This window comes from Polyergus mexicanus, unplaced genomic scaffold (assembly GCF_030449975.1).
Source record: "Polyergus mexicanus isolate NDT 795.1 unplaced genomic scaffold, iyPolMexi1.0 SCAF_27, whole genome shotgun sequence".
Classification (NCBI taxonomy): Eukaryota; Metazoa; Arthropoda; class Insecta; order Hymenoptera; family Formicidae; genus Polyergus; species Polyergus mexicanus.
In genome coordinates, this window is record NW_027223347.1 from 3,160,126 (window position 1) to 3,180,452 (window position 20,327).

The 20,327-nt window shown below is 38.5% G+C and overlaps 1 long non-coding RNA gene across 1 annotated transcript in view; it reads left to right on the forward strand.

Annotated features, from left to right (window-relative positions):
• The window catches only part of LOC138943536 (uncharacterized), a 214,881-nt gene that overhangs the window by 1,243 nt on the left and 193,311 nt on the right, over positions 1-20,327 (forward strand). The window contains exon 3 of the long non-coding RNA XR_011448485.1: positions 4,114-4,290. This is a non-coding gene — a long non-coding RNA (uncharacterized lncRNA). The remainder of the gene's footprint in view (positions 1-4,113; positions 4,291-20,327) is intronic.

Here is a 20,327-nt window from a genome sequence, read left to right on the forward strand (position 1 = left end):
TTTTACTAACCCTCGTCGATATTGTAGAAATTTATAGTCGTCGCATCTTTTCCTTTTTAACGCCAGATGGCGTCGGTGTGCATTTGAAAGACTGATTTCTCGCATCAGTTGCATTTTGCTATTTAGTCGTATACGCACGATATCTTTTCACTAACAACGCTATCTTTCTGATAATATATAAAGGGTATAAAAAAGGAGGGAAGAAGAGAAGAGAGAGAGAGAGAGAGAGAGAGAATCATTGCGCTTTCGCATTGGTATTTATTATTGTTAATTTCTTCTGTCTCCCTTTCTTTCTCTTTCTCCATCTATCTATCTAACCTTTGTTTATATTGACAAAATTGTAATTAAATCAATAAAAACATTTTTCGTGTAAATAGTATTAACCATTTGTAGCTTTGAAAGAAATTAATCAGCAAACATTTATATCAATCCTCGATTATTTTTTTTTCTTTTTCTTCTCTCTCTCTCTTTCTCTTGAACCTACGGTATGTTACCGACACTGTATCTCGGAATTTTATAGCCATTATTCACCGTCAGATGTCGTCAGCGTATACACTTGCTTGCACAAACCGCCCGTTTGGATTTTAAAAGTTTTAAAAGCGTCGGATGTGCTGCGGTGTGTGGTGTGGTGTGGTGTGTGCGTGGGACTTGCAGTTCTTGTATTATTATTGCTATTTGGTTGTACCATGACCTCCTTTTACGCGGCGCATGCAACTGTATACTAACCGGCTGTGAAAACATCGACCCGAAATGCAAGCGTCAACGACTTCTTCGTAAAAGTGACGCGCGTACGAGTTTTAACCTTTCTCGATACGGTTGCGAATCCAGAACCAGGTATACCCGCACAAATGGAACATTCGGTTTGAATTTGACATAAAAAAAAACGCATGTCCCAAACGGTCCACACAAATTTTTGTATTCAAATTTAGCATTATATGAATAATAATATCTTGAATAATGACACTAATAACTATGTTAATATTTCAACGCGAAATGAACGCAAACTTCGTAGCGATTTGAGAGAAATTTTCTGTAAAATCAATATATTTTTTCATCATAAAATTAACTTGAAAAAATATTATTGACAGTCTGTAATAATCACTCTCACTTTTTTTATAGGATAAGTTTTTTTTTTTCCAACTAACAGATAAATTCTGTCACTAGTAATGCGGAATAATATTGTGTAAAATTTAAAATAGGTGTACAGTGTGTTATTTTTATACTTTTTTTCAGTTCTTTTAATAATTTACCGTTTGAATCCAATTAAGACAACAGGATTATGTTAAATTAACACATGTGAATGTGCTAAATATTTAATACAAAGATATTAACAAGAAAACACAAATTTCCCAATTGTGCGGCCATCGAATTATGCTAAAATACTTTCCATACGAAAAGATGACATTGTTCGATTTAAGAAATAACATTGTCTTTAGAGAATATTATGTAACAAGAAAAAGAGACAAATATGCGCACACATACAGAGAAAGAGAGAGAGGGAAGAAATAATTGCGCTTTCGCATTGGTATTTATAGCCATTTATTTAAATATTGACGTTAGACATTATAATGAGAGATATTATATTATCGCACACACTATACGTGTGCATGAAATTAAAAACTCGAGTGAAATTATGATAATATTAATTTGCAAATATCGTGTAATGTCTTCTCGAAATGCGATCTATCTATTTGTCGAGTAAATGGTGCAATAGTTATTATTCCAAAGTTTCTTGATATTGTCTGTAAAGTTTATTGTCTTGTAAATCGCGGGATAAATGTAACGAGACCGAAAATTTGCCCTTTCTCCCGGTATATTATCGTAATGCCGCTTCCTTTTACAGGTGTATGTGTCATATACAGGATTGGGAAATAACGCCTTAATATCGTTATCGTTACAGTTACTTTTTTTTTTCTGTAACGACCGTTACTTTTCTCTGTTTGTAACGGTGACGATAACGTCGTTACAATTTTACAGTTAACGATAACGAATTAGCCGTTACATTTTGGTTCTTCGTCATCTGATATCTATTCAATAGATAGATGTATTTTTTGAAAAATATTTTGTAGTCTTCTATCATAGGCTACATCCTGATAGGCACTGCCAGTACTGAAAATCTATAGTAATGTAAATTATAGATTTTACAATACTGGCAGTGAATATCGGAATACACTCTTAATAATATTATCAATATTTGAAAACAATGTTTGATAAAAATTTTCGACAAAATTGAAATTTCTAAATTACAATTTAAATTCCTCTAAAGATAAGTGTATTAAAAAGTTAAGATATTAACATACAAAAATTAGAATCATTAAATAAATTTAATATAAAAAACGCTTACTATATAGAGACTAATTTAGATTATTACATTTAATATGGATTATTAAATAATTTTATAATCTAATAGCTTATTTTGGCATTACAAAAGACAAAAACATAACGAAAAAGTAACGAATCGTTACTTTCTAAGTAACGGTAACGCGTTACTTTTATAGAGTAACGTTCCCAACTCTGTGTATATATATATATGTGTGTGTGTGTGTGTGTGTGTGTGTGTGTGTGTGTGTGTGTGTGTGAAAGTGGCAGTTCTCCAGAGCTCGCGAGGTGGATCAACGTGCGTAGATGCGTGTATGAGTGGCTAAATTCGACGTGCATTGGTTCTCGAGCTGCCGAATGCGTACGTACACTGTACCATCGGACTCGTCTATGTATAATATATGCACACACATACGTGCACATCAAGTGCGTTACACACATATATATATATATATACGCATTTACAGCGCGCCAGTGTCCGACGCCTTGTCACGTGTACGTGTCAAAATCAATATTTGACGTCACTAGGTTATGATAACGCCGCGGTGTGTCGTGGTCCGTATATGTGTATGTGTGAGTGTGTACATCGAGCGGTGCCGGATTTCGCGGAATTTGCGCGTCGCCGTTGCAACGGACGATGTAAACAATGCGAAACTTTTCCCATTTCGTCTACGGACACCCGTTGCGTGTTACGTCGCATTTATCGGACATTTTTGTACGCTGTCAGAAATATTGTAGACGCGCAACGATATCTCGTCGTAGTCACGGAGCAAGGTGCGATAGCGAAGCCACTTTCGACATTTGTCATCGATGCTTCGAGAACTTTTCGCCGCTTGCCAAATCTGTCGATCGTTTTTATCACAGTTGTTTCGAACGGCAACGCGCACTCTAATCGGCGACCGCTAATTCTAATTTCGATAAATTGATCGGGCGATTAAACGCGCCGTTGCGCGTAGTAGTTGAAGAGCGAGAAATAAAAGTTTTCTTGATTAATTGAAAAAATTCTGGAAGAATTCTCTATGTACGCGAAGACCCTTAAGGATATATGTCATGTCAAAACATTGAGAGAAGCATGAAAATTTCGCAGACTATTCTACTATTTCTTTCGAGTATCTGTGCAAAATCTGAGCAGAATTCTCTTAACGGTTTAGAAATTATTTAAATTTAAAATTAGTATTGATTCTTATATAAAAAATTGCCTATTGACAAATTTGACAAGGGAAAAAAACATTGCCAAAAATTTTCACATATATTAAGAAAATTCTAATAAATATTTGTGTAAAATTTGATTTAGATTCACTTACTCGTTTGAAAGTTATTTATTAAAAATTGTAGAAAAATATTACTCTCTCTCTCTCTCTCTTTCTGCAAATTACTTTTTTTTTTTTTTTTTTTTTTTTACTTCTCGCAGTTGATTTTAGGGGGTATTCACGATCAAAAGTTTGAATTAGAAAAAATATTAATTACAACTATTCTCTTTTACGAAGACATTAAAAATTATATTATTATTTAATTTATAATCCGGATTTATTTTTCAAACAGTATAAACGTAGGAAATATGATTTCGTTTTTCCAATTTTTTCTACAGTCAAAACATCCTTAAAATTCGATAGTATTAAAAACAGCATCACACAGAGACAATAAACTTTTACGAAAAAGACGTCTACATGATACGTTAAAAAAAAAAAAAAAAAAAAAAAAAAAGAATTAATTTCGCAATTTATTTGTTAACATACTATTTCTATATCCTTTCTATAATAATCTTAATAAGAGAACATATTATATTTGTTACAGTTGGATGTACATTAAAATCGCAAATTTTACGTTGAAACACATGTAGCGGATATCTCTTCATTCAAGGGATCCAGGCAAGTTCACGGTCGCTATTTTCGGCAGAGAGGAGAGAGTAGGATCGAAGCGGTGGCGAAAGTAGAGGAGCCAGAGGGTGGAGTCAGCCGCAGCGAAGTAAAGGTAAAATATAGAACTGCCACCTGTTCGACTGTACCGCTAGCGCATTGTGCCGCGGGCTTTTTCTACTATGAAACGAAAGATTATCATTGCGAACCGAGTTTCACGTCTACGTCTCGACTCTTCGCGAAATTTAATTGCTGCATGAAATTGTACGGGAAGGTTTTAACAATATTAATTACACAATTTGATTTCAACTATGTGAACGATACGTTCTGACAGTTGCTAAATTCGATGCAACTAAAAATCTCATTGGCGTGTCTTTTTTCTCCATTATTTATTGACTATTTGAAAATTCAATATATTTTCATACGCTATATCGTTAACTATTTACATTCTCCATTCGTCGAATACGCTGAAACGTTTTTTTCGTTCAAGTGCATCGATGGTACGAAACTTCTTTTTTAAATTAAAAATTGAACTTCTCTCTCTCTCTCTTTCTCTTCGATTTGGAATATTTTAATGCATCTTTTGCAAGATGTGTCGTTACATACAATACATCCAAGGTGGAATATATTGTACTATGTACGCGGATGTAATCAAGAGAACGTCTGTTATCGCCTTTAATTAATCGCGCTCGCTTGTCGATTTGCTTCTTGAGCGAGGACACACGTCTCGTATTATGCATCGTGCTACTTTCGTTTCTCTCGCTTCCTCTGCCCTCTCTCTTTTCCTCTCTACGTTTCCATCATTCCCAGCACTCCGACAATTCTCCACGCATGGCCTGCCACGTTTTTCGTGCCGTTCATGCCTATTTTCTGGCGAGCGATTCGGTCGACGACGCGATTTTCCTGGACGCGGTATATTTCCCTCACCGGTAATAATAAATACAATTGTTATTATTGAATTTGTTGAAATAATTATTCTATTTAACATTTATTTCAAATAATTTCGTTACGCAATCTTTCGTTAACAGGCAATTAATTTCGAAAATATTTATATACAATTAAACGTTATCGTCAATAAAAAAGAAAAGAAAAAAAAAATGATTGCTGCGTCCTACATAAAAGTGCAAGGGGAAATAAATTATTTAATATCGAAGTATTTTCAAAGAAAATTTATTTTTAATTGAAGCATCTTCATCATTCCTTTCATGCGAAATTCGCGCTTGCCCTGTATTTCCACTGTACATATATATGCATCTTCCGGAATGGTACGCGCGTACGATACGCACACTTGCGTATCGTACACGCACGACGATCATACTCTCTACGAATGTATTGTAGAATCGCTCTAGCGGGACGCGCACGTTGATTCTCTCTCTCCTCTCGGATATCTACGTACGCGCGCACGTATGGATGTCCCCGATAGTGTTTGCGTGTGTTGCCGCAACACGCATATATTACGGTAATGGTAGACGCAAGTAGACATGGTATCTATCGAGTCTTCTCTATTGCAACAGACGCCTGTTGCTACGCGGCCCGCTACAGCGTTTTCGGCTCCTCCGCTTCTCGTGCGGAGGACTTCTGCCTCCCTTTGCCTCCGCACGACCCTCCCTCCCGCCGTCCTCTCCCCTTTACCCTTTCCTCAACCCCCTCCCACCCCATCGCCGTTACTCGCGAAGAAACGTTTTTCGCCCTTTTTGCCACGTGATCGGGCATTCACCCTATCCCCGACGTAGCTCGGGGGTGGAAAGCACGAGGCGCAGCAGCAACGACGACGACGGCGACCGCTTCCTTCCCCTCCCATTTTTTTCCTCTCTCTTTCTTTTTTTTCTCTTTCTCTCTCTCTCTCTCTCTCTCTCTCTCTCTCGCTTCCTCTTTTTTTTTTCTCTACGGAAGACAATACTTTCGAACCAACGAAGCGATAACAATCGTGATCTCAAGAATCGGGATAAATCGGTAACTAATCGGTGATTAATTGATTGTGTAGTTTACGCTCGAACGGCCTTTGCTGCTTTATGCGAGCGATTCGAGCGTCGTTAATTATGCAAAGTGGACTTTAGGAATGACGAAGAAGTCGGTGAAAATGTAACCCTTTCTTTTATACATCGAAACAATCAGAAAACGTTTTTGCTCGAATGATCGAGTTTATCGCATCGGGCCGCATATATTATACTGTGTGGTGAGATTTTTTTCTCTAATCGGTAATTATAATTATAACTAAGGAATATAATATGTATCGGTGGAGGGACGGGAGAGGACGAAACGTACACTTTATATCATATAGCCAGTTATGTAATTCAATTTCACTTTAACGCGTCGACATTGTCGTGCGAGTCTTGCAAAATTTTATCCGTCGAAAAAAATTACTTCTTCATAATCTTACGCACCGCGCTAATACAATATATTTAGAATTTCCGGAAGCTGCTATCTCCATCCCTCTGCGGAAATAGATCCGCGTTTGGAAGGGGGAAACAGAATCTACCATTCTCTCAATTGAAAGATATAACACACAACTTTTGCATAATAGTATGTCATATTGTATTATTATAGATTACATATAATAAGTTTAAATTATTTTAAACCGATAATGCAAGATTGAAAATGTGATCGTTATAATGGTCGAATTTTCCTCCGTCAGGCCCAGAATTATACATTATAATAAAAGAACTTCATCGTATCTCTTACACAGAGATATTAATAATATATGCATATAGAATACAATAATCTACTATAATATTTTGGTGTAAATTTTACTTGTGTGCGAAGGGACTGTTACATTGGTTATACCGCTTCGATATACAGGTCTAAAATTATTACAATTTGATGAAAGATATAAATATTTTTTACACAGTCACAAGAAAAATACGAAATGAAAAGGTTCGCCTTTTGTATATTGAACGCATTATTTATTATATAATATTCTTTATAATTATTTACTTTATATATTTTTTATTTGTCACAAATTATTGATAAACATTTTTATACTTTCCACTTTTTTTTTTTTTTTTCGAAAACATTATAATAATTGAAGTTAGTTCTACATTTGAGAATTTCTCCGTATCTGATAATAAATAGTCCAAGCGTAAAAGGATTAATACGCAAGTACACTTGAACATAAGATCGGGGAAAAAGATCGCTTGCATTAGATGAAATCGAACGTGTCGTTCAGCGGCGTCTTGGCGGAATACGGTCTGCGCCGAGGGATCAAGCCGGATCATCCTTAGCCGGGCGATGCAATCTAAGGATCGGGCTCGCGTTTCGAGATCGAGCGCGTCTGTGAAGGAAAGAGACAAAGGGAGAGAAGGAGAGAGAAGTCAGTTGGATTCCGCCGTTGAAGCTGCCGTGCCGCGCCAAGAGAAAGAAAAGAGTGTAGCGTCCCGCGCGCGTAATTAAGGACCAAAGCGATGGGTATGGGGCGGAAAAGCCGGAGGAAGAGAGAAGACGAAGGGGCGGTATTTGAGGAGAGGGTGTAGACGGGGTGTAGACATCGATCGGGCCAGGCATGTGTAAGCGTGCACGTGCACGCGCATCGTACGCGGTACACACAAGCACCGTACGCCGCCACCTGGCCAGTCCCGCGTAGGCAAGATAGCGCGAGTCGCCGGAACAAGGGCGGCGTGAAGGCGTAGCGAGGGGATGGTAGCGGAGGTAGCGTAGCGGCCAGAGCCGCGCGAGGTGGAGAGGGCCGAGGGTGGTTCGGTTGGCCCCGAACCTACCCTAAATCGAAGAAGCATGGGACACACCCTGGAAGAAAATGGGAAGTGGGGTAGTTGGCGTGGGTGGCCGGGCAAGGATGGATACCTGCGTACGCGCTTTCTCTCTCTTTCTTGGGCTCGGTTTCGGTCTCGCTCTCGCTCTCGTTCTCTTTCTCGCCTTCGTCTCATCTCTCTCTCCCCCCCCCCCTTACTCGTACTCGATGCTCTTCCGCTGCCTCATCCTTCCTCTTCCACCTGCCGGCCCTGCTGCTCATCTTCCTCCACCGTTCCCCTCCTTCCACCGATATCTTATTTCGTTCTCTCACCCTTCTCTCACCACGAGCAAGTTGCCTCACCCCACCAAACTGACTGTAGGTGCCCTCGTCCCCTTGTCCTCCGTTCTCAATCCCGCGCCCTCCGCCGTCGACACGCCAATGAGGGCTACCCCGCGACAGGGCAGGTGTGCGAGCCACAATGGAAGACGCTATAGAGATAGCCGCGTAAAGAGAGAGGATCGATGGACCCGCGAGTAACCGCGAGTGAGAGAGCGATTGATGCTTTTCCCGCGCAACGAAGAAAAGGGAAGATCGCGGAGAAGAGTTTGCCAACGGAAGCGAGAGGGCGGAAGAAAGAGCGAGGATGGACAAAAATAGAACGAAACAGAGACGGAAAGGAAGCACGAGGAGGAAGAGCACCGCGAGAGAAAGCGTGGAGCGAGAATGAGAAAGGAAGAAAGATAGATAGAAGAGGAAAGCGAAAGAAAGAAAGAGAGGCAGAGAAGGAAAGAAAAGGAGGGAGGAGAGGAGAGAACGGAGGAAAGGAGCAAGACGGAAGAAACGAGATGATGTGCACGAGAGCGCCAGAGAAAGAGGCAGAACAGGACAATGAGCGGCGGCAACGCCCATTTTTTGATAAGCTAGTTACCCGCCGCCACCTTGCCGCGAAAGGGGCAGAGGGTAGCTCTCTCCGGCACAAGGCGGCAAGAGGCGCGGTGGCAGGAGGTCGAGTTGGCCGAAGGGTGCCGGAGGGAGAGGAGGGGGCGGGGGTGGACGGGGGAGAGCAAGTAGGAGCGAAGAGGGGTGGCGCGGGGTGAGGAAGGTTGGGTACGCGGCGGGTGTCGGGTTCTACGGAGATCAATAACTGCATAAAAATAAAGTGAGGCTCTGGCCCGCTACCTTTAACCCACCGCCCCCTCCCCCCTCCCCCTTCCCCCTTCCCCCAACCGAGTTCTCCACCTTCACCTTTTCCTCCACCTCCGCGACGGCGACGGCAACGGCGGCTGCCTCGTTCTCCTTCGTTCGATGCCCCCTCCGCGGCCCCCGTTGCCTCTCGCTACGCAGCAACGTCTTTCCAACACTACGCTATCCCTCCGTCGTCGCGCTCACCCTTCCCTCCCCCCACCCCCCATACCATCACAGCCACCCGGCCTCCTGCCTCCGACGAAGATCTGGAGGTTATCGCCTGTATTTTCTTAAGGGATGAATCTCCTCCGCAAGAACCGGTATCGCCACCTTCGCCAATTTCCTCGTCGCGAGATGGGCAAGATTGGTGGCTGAAAGTTGGGGATGGCGCTCGCGAGAGATTGGGTAAGAAGGTGTTAGCGGTTGATGTAGTCGGTCAGCTTCCGGCGTACATAGCTCGTTAAGGATCCGGGAGAGACACGACGGAAGGGATTGATCAATTTTCTGATGGACATGTGATGCCGGACGAATCGCATTGTCCGCGGACGTGACGTTTCAAGCGCATGGCGATGGTGAGCAAGGATGGGGGGGGGGAAGGGGGGAGGTTTGAGGATCGGCACGCGGGATGGAAAAATAGGGAAAATTTGTATTCAAATATTTATCGAAGGAAATACGCCGCCGCGTTTCATAGGGATTGATTAAACATACGCGGGTAGCGCGTGTAAGACGCGCGAACTAGCGACAATTGAGCGGGAATCGAAATGTTTGCGAAATTTCTGATCGGGCGATATGCGAATCCACGATGCCTCCAAGCATGATAGCGATATTTTTTTAACGTCCGTACGTGTACCGGCATACAGCATATACAATTCCGTACACATATAGAGTGTCCGTAGACACTCTCTCTCTATGGAAAGCATAGCCTTGTTGGGTATGTCAACTCTACGCATTATTTGAATTATACGCGAGATGGTTAAAGATAAATTTTCGGATGTTTTAGAAAAGAGAGATGGGTAGAATTCCTAAATAAATTTTGAAAATTAAATTTCTTTTCTTGGCTATCGTTTAAAAAAAAAAATTTATCGATACATCGCTACGTATTTTTCTATTCTCATAATGAACTACCTTTTTTTTTCTTCTTTTTTTCATTTATCCGTCATACATCTATGTAGCGGGCAAACCGCGTATACAACCGGGAGAGAATCACGATTCTGTACGCTTTGAAAGCAACAAGTACTTAGGTACGATCCCTCCGTAGGAAACCTAAAGAGCTCCCCGCAAGGGGAGTTAAGAACAAAGTTGCGACGATTCTCTAACACTGCGATTACACGCTCAATAATAAATTACTGTTGTCAAAGAGTTCGGCTCCGACAGGCCTAATCATTTCTTGCGTGTGTTACAAATAAATACGTTGAACGTTGCAATGCGAGGTCCGATTCGCGCATAATCTTCTTCACGATTGTAATTTAATTAAAAAATGAGAGAATTTTTCTTTTAAATAAATTTGACATATAGTATGGTATTATTTCGTTAAAAATTAAAATAGAAATATTTCTTTCATAAATATGTCGAAACATATTATAAACAATTTTCAAACAAAATAGCTTTCGTGAATTAAATTTTTTAAATTAGATAACGATATCTTATTCTTCAGTTAACTTTAGGTGGATTCTACTTTTGCAAATTTTTATAATTTTATTACCGGAATGTTTAATGTGTGTTAAAATTTTGAAATTTTTAGAAAATACGACATTAAATCACACACATACACACACACACACATATTTTGGTACACTAAAAGCTACTTTAATGTTTAAATAAAAATATGTAGTGTTTATTACAAATAAAAAAAGCTTTTTTATATGCATATCGACGGTTCTATATACATACACACGACGTATTCTATTATAATAACACGATTCTAGGTTTGCATATAATATAATACATAGTGCTGTGATGAATTAAAAATTAAAAAAAAATATAGCATATATTTTTTGTTTTCTTTTCTCTTCTCTTTTCGCGGACTGTTATCGTTTACAGGGTCGATTCCCTGCACGCACATACTGACACATGCACACATCTCTTATACAACACCCTTTCGCGAGTCGTATCGACCGCGAGGAGCGGCGAGCAACGGTCTTTTTTTTTTTTTTTTTTTTTTACGAAAAGCAATTTTGCAGGCCGCTCGTAATTCAGTAGCGCGAATAAAAGTGCGCGAGGGGTTGATCGGCGAAGGGAACGGGGGATAGATGGGAAGTGTCGGTTGCGCGTCGCGATATAAACATAGGTATTCTGGAATTAAGGATATGCGTATATATTGAATCATTTTAGTATCGTATTAAGGCAAAGATCCGTACCAGGTACGTGCCTTTGCGAATGCCGATTGCAGCACAAAGTGGTCATTACTGAGATGAAAAACAATATGGTGCACCGCCAAAAGAGAGAGAGAGAGAGAGAGACTGCGGCGTATTCGCGAATTTCGATTCAAGCTTTGTCGTAGGCTATACGATTAACTCATTTGTGGCTGAATTAATTAGGGAACATCCCTGAGTTTCCCATCTTGGTTTCGAATAAAATTTTACAAGTAGAAGCAGTTAAAATATAGGATATATTTTTAATTCTTTCTTTCTCTCTCCCTTTTTCAATAATTTTTCAATGTTTTTTCATTGCCGCACAGAAAATATTATAGTTAATATTTATAAATAATTTAAGTAATAATTAAAATAAATTAATTATTTCTATGTGTTTATAAGAAGATTTTTGCGTATCATTGATAAGAAATGGAATATAATACACTAATCAAGAAATTAATTTCTCATCTTATTGCATTTCTCTTTTAAATAAAAAGCATGTTTTGTCGTTAAAATAGAAAGGCACGATCGCGGGAGAAATTTTTTAGCCCTTCCTTCGAGACGAGCACTCGTACGCTCGGTGTGTCTCGGAAGGGCTAAGAAGGAAAGAGGGGTCCCGTCGCCCTTGAGTCTACGCACGATGCTCGTACATAAATCACGTAGTAGGGGTAGGTCAGTACGGGCTATTCTCTCGGAGGGTTGAAACTTTTAGGAAGGGAGCAGTCTGCGAACCGCTCGAACACGCAAATTTAGGGTGGGTCGTCTCCCTTCGCGAGACACGTAAGTTTCGCCCCCGCCGTGCACTTGAAAACCAGCGGGAATGAAAAAAGAAGATTTCGTCTGAGAAACATATGTGAAATTTCTGTTATCGCATCGTATCTATATTTATATTTATACATATCTATCTATTATTATGTATGCTCTGTTATTAATAGAGATTAACTTACAAAAGCCAAAGCGGAATTGTATATATATATATTGATATCCTTTATTTATATAGAATATATTTTTATTACCGAATCGAAGATTATATTTGTAGATACGATTAGCGTGTGTGATTGAAGAATCAATTTATTTTTGAAAATCAATAATTTACAGAGATAATTTTCTTCTCATTAGATTTTGAATTTCTGCAATAGAGTGTACGTTTAATTGCTTTAACATAAAAAAAGTACAAAAAAGAGGAATAATACAGAAGAGTTAATATTTTTATAAATTAAATCATATTTATAAATGCATAGTTCCAGAAAGAAGAAGCTGTTATCTTTTTAAAAACAGCGTTCACATCATTTGATTTAAATTTAAATAAAATTATATGTGCCTTTATATGTAAAGTTATATCTTTCACTTAAAAAAACGTATAAAAACTGTCTAGTTTATACAATAGAAAATATCAAACAGAAGTTAGTGACAAAGGCAAAGTGATAATTTTCAATTTTACACCGTGAAACTATTCCTTTTTAATCAATCTTGTACGTATCTTTTTTTTTTTTTTTTTTTTTGTCGTGCGTTGCACTTTTACGAGAAATAACATCATTCGACAAATAAAAATATATTGTGCACCCGCGTCGCGGATTTAATAAAACATTTATTTACAGTTTATCACGAGTAAAAAAATTGCCGCGCTGGTATTCGAGAGATGGAGAGAGATTTTAGCAGCCCGGCATATTCGCCCGAAAATAATGTAACTCTTTCATATCTGTTCTGGATTACACTGTCGAGGCTCGTCCGAAAAAAGGCACGCACTCGTGACAGGACCGTGTTATGATGTGCGGGAAAAAAAAATAAACAATACCACAGTGTTTTTATGATTCATTCAACGATTCTTTTTCTCTCTTTGTTTCGTAGATTAAAAATGACATTTTATCGTTTCGCAATTTATGCGATGAAATTCGCAACACTAAATTTTTCAAAATAAGCTTGATAAAATGTCATTGTGCGTGCGTTTAAGGATAAATGACATGATGCGTTACAAAGTTGACACATAAAAAAAAAAAAAAAAAAAAACCATTATCGTAATACAAAAATATATCGTTAAAACAAGTTTTTAATGTGAATAAAATTTAAATCGCCGACTGAAATTATTTTTATTTTATAAAAAAATCCACACCACGTAAAACGAAGTCTTGAAACAGATGGCACAAATTTGGGGACTGTTTGGTCTTTGAACGAAATTATGAAAAGAACACATATTTAATATCTATTATTGCGTTGAATATACCATAATTGCGAGGGGTGTCGCTATTCGGCGTTATACACATGAAGCGACACTACCACAATGATCGCTCTTAACGAATCATTACTGGAAAAGTGCTCTCCCCGTTTACAGTTGCTTTGTGCGACATCATACCGACGCGTTATCGTAAAACAAACTATGCTTTGGCCACATTTACATTGCGCGATGGCAAAATAACAATTACGCTCCCGTTGGTCGGTGAGGCGATCCCCGAAACTACAGCGAAATGTGATTAGTGTACGTAGATGGGTCGCGCGTTGTAAACCTACCGCGTGTTATTTCAACGAATTTGCGCGGAAGTTGTTGAAATTTCGAACAACTAATGGCTACCGTTATGTGCTGGATTATTGACGAAATCGTAAATTAGTAAAGTTTATTACACTTTCTACACGATGTTACCTGTCACGACGGTACTTCCGGTAGAATAATTGATTAATTATTCCAACGTAACGACGTGAACTTTTTCTAATACGTGAAAAACGTATGAAAAAAAAAAAAAAAAAAAAAAATACACCGTCTTTTTAATAGCCTGCCATGAGAGACTCTGTGATTATTTCATTAGACATCTAGAAATATTAAATGTTATTAGATTTATATATCACGTTATAAAATCAAATAAAGACAAGTAGAGTTGTGCAAATTAGAAACTTGCGCATTGCTGTCTCATCATTTTATTTTACAAAGCTTAAGCTGCTTTAAGAATGCGGTTATTTTTCAATTTTTGCTTCCTCATAGAGGAAGCTTTATGAACGAAATGAAGAGATAAAGAAGCAATATGCTATTTTCTAATTTACACACTCTTTTTTAATTTTTATATAATCGTTATAGATTATACATGTAAAAAGATTTTATCCGATATCTCAAATTTTCGGAAATTTACAGCGTGTACAGACATTTGTGAAGAAATTCAAAATTTTATAAAAAATAAACCCTTTCACACCGATACTCACCAAATTCAGTACTAATCATCCTTTAATAATACTCTATTCATGTAAAAAAATTTAATCCGATATCTCAAATTTTCCGAAAGTTACAGCGTGTACAGACATTTGTCAAGAAATTCAAAATTTTATAAAAAATAAACCCTTTCACACCGATACTCACCAAATTCAGTACCAACCATCCTTTAATAATACTTTATCAATCTAAAAAAAAATTTAACCCGATATCTCAAAAATTGTGAAAGTTAGAGGTTGTACAATGTATCGCGTACATACACACATACACACATACGTACATGCATACATATATGCAGACATTTTTTAGGAATATAATTTTTCGACGCTTTGGAACATTCTAAACACATTGGTACGGAAAAATTCGAAAAAAAAAAAAAAAAAATTTTGTCACGAAAATAAAGCTTCCTCCATGAGCAAGCGAAACATAAGAAAATTAAGGATATTTTATGAAAATTGTATTTTAAAGGGAGTTTAGCTCAACTTATTCTTTCATTCGCAGTTAATTATAATTTATTAGAAAAAAAAAATATATATATATATTTTTTTTTATTCAGCGAATAACATACGCATAACGGGGCGAGATCCCCCGCTTGCGGATAGGTTCTTGATTGTCGACGAAGAAAAAGAACGTCTCTCGTTGGCGCTCGATGCCGACGAGAAAAAAAGGTGTGCCGATACAGGTCGTTGAGCAGCATCCTATAGGACCCTAACCCGGAAGTAAAGGCATGCATACGCATCCGCGCGGCTGGATAACAAATCGGCCATGGCGCTAAGTGAGAGACGGTAAAACTTTTCCTCAGAATTTTCCCGACGCATTATCGCCGATCGGTTTTGTATGATTTTTCGCAAAGATGAGCGGCTTAATGCGTGTGAAATCTGTACTACGCGATACTCTGAACCTCTTGCATTTTTCGCAGCGGAAAGTATATAGCGTAACAGCTTTTACGATACGATAGTTTTGAATACGGTAAACGAGATAAAGTCCCGCGTTATCTTAGATCGATATCTCTATATACGTCGCTACAGCATAATATTAACGTCTACCATAAACTCGACACGTGCATATGTCACGTAACATGACATCTATAATAAAGTAGAATAATTATAAAAATTAATTATTGAAGTAACCAATTATTTAATATTTTCTGTATCTTATAATATGCCTTTCTTTTTTATTTCTATCTCCATCTGACGGTAAGCTTTTTGTGCTCTTGACCACGTGTGTACACAAATTGTCAGAACATGACGGACTCATAAATGGGGTATCGCGGGATCCCAGAACGCGCATGAGAGAAGGAAAATGGGAAGGAGCGTGGGGAAGGATGGAGAGCGCGTATTGAAAAGGGTTGCAACGAGTGTACAATACTTTTACGTGACGTCAATCTTTGTCTATTCGCCCGCGCATTACGCAGATCCGTGCGTCGAGATGAAAAAAAAAGGTACGAAAATTACTCGCGAACAAATAAATCGTCGCTTTCAATCGCTGGCAGAACGAGACGCTTCCGATATATCGAATGTCAATCGATAATTTATTTCTCCTTTTATCGCAAACGCAAACATATATATTATCGTTAAGCGGAAATGTCGGTCTTTGGAAATGTCGAGACAATCGATTATATATTACTTGGCATATTTTGTTTAAATAAATTACGTAGGGAAGGGCGTGCGTTATACGTTACGCAATTAGTACTTGGATCTATATTTAGATTTTAGATAGATGGATAGACTTTATGTGTTTAATACGCTCTTCTTGATACTTTCGTCACTTTTTTTAATCGACAATGACCAGTCGCGAATTCCTCAAGACGGAAATCGCCGATCAATTACACTTGCGCAAGAATGCTCGTTTCCCCTAACCGACAGCTTCCGAGAAATATTGCGAACAACTCGACAAATCGCTCGCGGCAATAAAGGGCGAGTAACAAAATGAACTCCGCTCGGCGACATCTCAAATTTTTTTCCCCGCTTAGTCGTTACCGCGGAATACCTCGAAGGCCCGGGGTGTCCCGGTGGAAAGACGAACGGGGAGAAAGAGAGAGAGAGGGAGAGAGAAGGAATGAGGGAGGAAAGCGGGGGCGGACGAGCGATAGGGAGGATATAAGCGCGGAAAAGGGACGAGGGGAGCGAAAGGTTTCGATGGCGAGAAAGGGATAGAAGAAGAGAGAGGGAAGTTCTGAAAGGGGGTTGCGCGATGCGAGTGCAATACTTTTCCGTGAGACGGCACCAGTGTCGTCAGAGCCCCGAGGGGTGGGTTCGGGCCGGACTGGGAGTGTGCGTGGGGTCAACGACCGCAGTTGGGGTGGCTTCTCCCTACCTGATGCCCTCTCTCTCTCTCTCTCTCTCTCTCTCCCCGCGCGTGCCCATCCCCGCATCCTGCACCCTTCCGCCTGTCCCCCTTGCCCTTCTCTTTCTGCTCTCCCCTTTGCTCTACACCAGGGCACGTTGCGGTAGGCGGAGGTTGAGGCAGGTTAGGCTTAGCTTAAGGTTCAATATCGGGGAAAACACAGGCTTTTATTTGATCGCTCGCTACCCCGTTGTAAGGAGAGAGGAGGTTCGGGGATGTTTAAAAGTACGAGAAAAACAGGGGAGAAAGAGGGAACTTGGATATGCGTACCCTCGGGTGCGTACACACATTGGTTTCCGTATTTCTATGATCCTCTGAATACGAAAGAACGAATAGGGATGTTCATTGATACTGATTGTGGGCGAAAAGGGAAAGCTCGACATATAATTCGTCGGCAGATCTTGAATCTGTTTCCGTTTCCCCTATCGACGTATCGAGTTTGTTCGGAAGATAAGAGAAGTTGTATTCGAAAGAATTGCTGATCTTAGTAGATGTTAAGATCTTTCCTCGTTGATTTTTTAAAAGAAAGAAGATAATGATATTATCTATGGCTGAAAATATAATTTCTAACATCAAATGTGTACTTTTTTAAACAGACAATTGTTCATGTTTCTTCTTATTAAAATTATTCTTATTATATTATCTTATTTGTAATTGATATATTTGATATTTGATATTTTAACAAGAATTAGTACTACTATTTTTTTTATTTATTTATTTATTTATTTATTTTTTTTATCGTCTTGACACAATAAGCCCTGGCTTGTTATATGATCGTTAATTTTATACGATAAAAAGTCATATGATTTTTATCTAAATTAGATGAATGTAATTGGATACTGCGACATCACTTGTCACGACTAATTTCGCTGCAGGTTACCGTTAGTGGTGATCGATCGATCGGTGTCAATCAAGACAAGCATTATTAAGTGATGAACATTGAAATTGTGAAACATGACGATATCCATCGCGTATCCTCTCTTTTTCTCTTTCTCTATCCATTTTTCTCTCGCGTCGCCTACCACGGAAACACACGTGTTGCGCAAACTTTAAATCTGGTTACACCGGTGCGATAAATAATTTCTCGCGCACGATATTTTTTACCACAGTCGGAATGCAACGCGCGTTATCGATCTGTGTATTAGACGTCTTCGTTTATAGATATTTCTTTCTTTATTCTTCTGCAAAATTCGATAGAGTACCCAATTTTTTTTATTCCCTATTTATGTTGAAGATCGAACATTTCTCATATCTGAAAAACTTGCGAATATTCTTTTATTTTGCATTGAAACGCGCTCTTCTCAACACGATCCTGTTTTGCAGATACGGGACTGCTTCCAACGCACGATGCAAAAGATCAGAGTGACAACTCTCTATCTATAAAAACTAAACCAGTTTTTCTTCTTAAAAAACGTATAATGCTTATAGATTGACGTAATACGTCTGCAAAAAGCGACATGTAGTGCAATAAATTTGCTTATCGACAACATCTCATGATCGATTCGACTTATATATATATATATATATATATATATCTAGAATTATTTGCGGTATAGTAATCATTTTGTAGAATGACAAACTGTCGATCAAACTTAAATCGCAATCCGCGATGCAAGGAGGTGATAATTTTCCTGTAAATATATTAAAATCCCGATGTGTAATAAATGACAAATTTGACGGAATATTTTTATCATTGTCAGATCATGTAAATGAGAAGGGATGTGTAACTTACAAAAAAAATATCGCGATATTATTTCAACACGAGCTTTTATAACGTACAATGAATGATTAAATTTATTAAGAATCAATTCACCAGAATTTTCGCTAAAGTGAAATGAGATAAGAATTCATTTCAATGACAAACGTTGAATATTCTATACTTAAAATATGATAAATTCTTCAACAGTTTTCATCAGCTTTCTTATTTATTCGTCGCTTAATGATTTTTGAACGGCAAATACTTTTAGTATATCAAGAATTAATTGATGTTCCAAGCCATTTGAATGCACGTCGAGGAGACGAAACGAGTATAGGAAAATTGGAAAAGCAATGTAAAAATAAAGGACTTCCGCTAATCAATCGTTAGTTAGAAATTAAAGAAAAAAGTATATATGTTTCTCTTTTCGATTTTGCGTGTAGTCTGACATTTTTTTTTTTTTTTTTGTATAAAATTGATATATAATAGACTGGTTTTGTGGGATTTTAATAATGATCAGATACCGAAAAGTCGTTTTAATTGTTAATGAAAAAGAATATGTTGACATTAATAATGCCGCGTTGCTTAGCCGATCGTTACTTATTCAGCATTTCATTTCTCAGTTAACGGCCTTTCTGATGAGTTTCTTTCAGCACGTTGCATAATTTATATCGTGCTTCGTAATTTATGTATAACGTAGACTGGCTGCTGCAAATTCGTAAAATCGAAAGAGAGATGGTTTGTTGAAACGAATAAATAAATGTGTAGATTAATTATCGTTTTTCGGATTCCTTTTAGATCATTTATTTCATGTAAAAACATGTAATCTCTATTTCTTTCGAAGAGAGTTTCATTCCATGTATAACATATAGTCGCTTATTTTAATTTTTTTACGAAACTTATATCATCTTTCGTTTTTGATATTTTTTTCCTATCATAATTGAATATTGATTGAAAGAAAGAGAGGAATGGCGATATGATGAGTAAATTGAATACCACACTGCTGAATGTAGCAAGTAGTTTTATTTCTCTTTCCCCTCTTCCTTTCTCTCTCTTTCTATCTATCTTTCTATCTCCCTCACATTTTCTATTCGCGCGACTATCGAGAGCTTCGAGATCAGCTCAGAAACAGGGTTTAATCTGCATTCGCGGGTTGATCGACGTGACCATTGTCGTATCGCGTCTCTTCTCCTCAGTGTCTTCCACTGGATATAAGCGAAACGCGTTTGCTTTCATAACATTTTGCGTGCGCGCGAGCTGAACCATGCTTTGCGGGAAAACTCAGCGCCGATGATAGTGGTAGTGGGAGGACAGTTATAAGCCGCTTCCATTTCCGTAATTAAATTCTGACGCCTCAGACGTCCGCTTTTCGTGGCTGCAGCAGCCAACGTATCCGCAATTTTCGTCACCGCCTAGGAACTATCGATTTAACGTAAACGCGTAACGACGTCAAAATGACGTTCCCCGTCGAATAATAATAATAATAAAAAAAAAAAAAGAAGAAGAAGAAGAAGAAGAAGAAAAGAAGCTATCGTATATAGTATCGATGTGTGTGGGTGTGTGTTAGTTTCCGAGCCTCGAAAGTCGCTGTAATGAAATATTTATTTTGTTACGTCGCAGGGCCTATAACTGCTGTGTAATTATTGCCAAGTACGATTGAGGAAAGACGATCTACGACGTTTTTCTCTTCGGG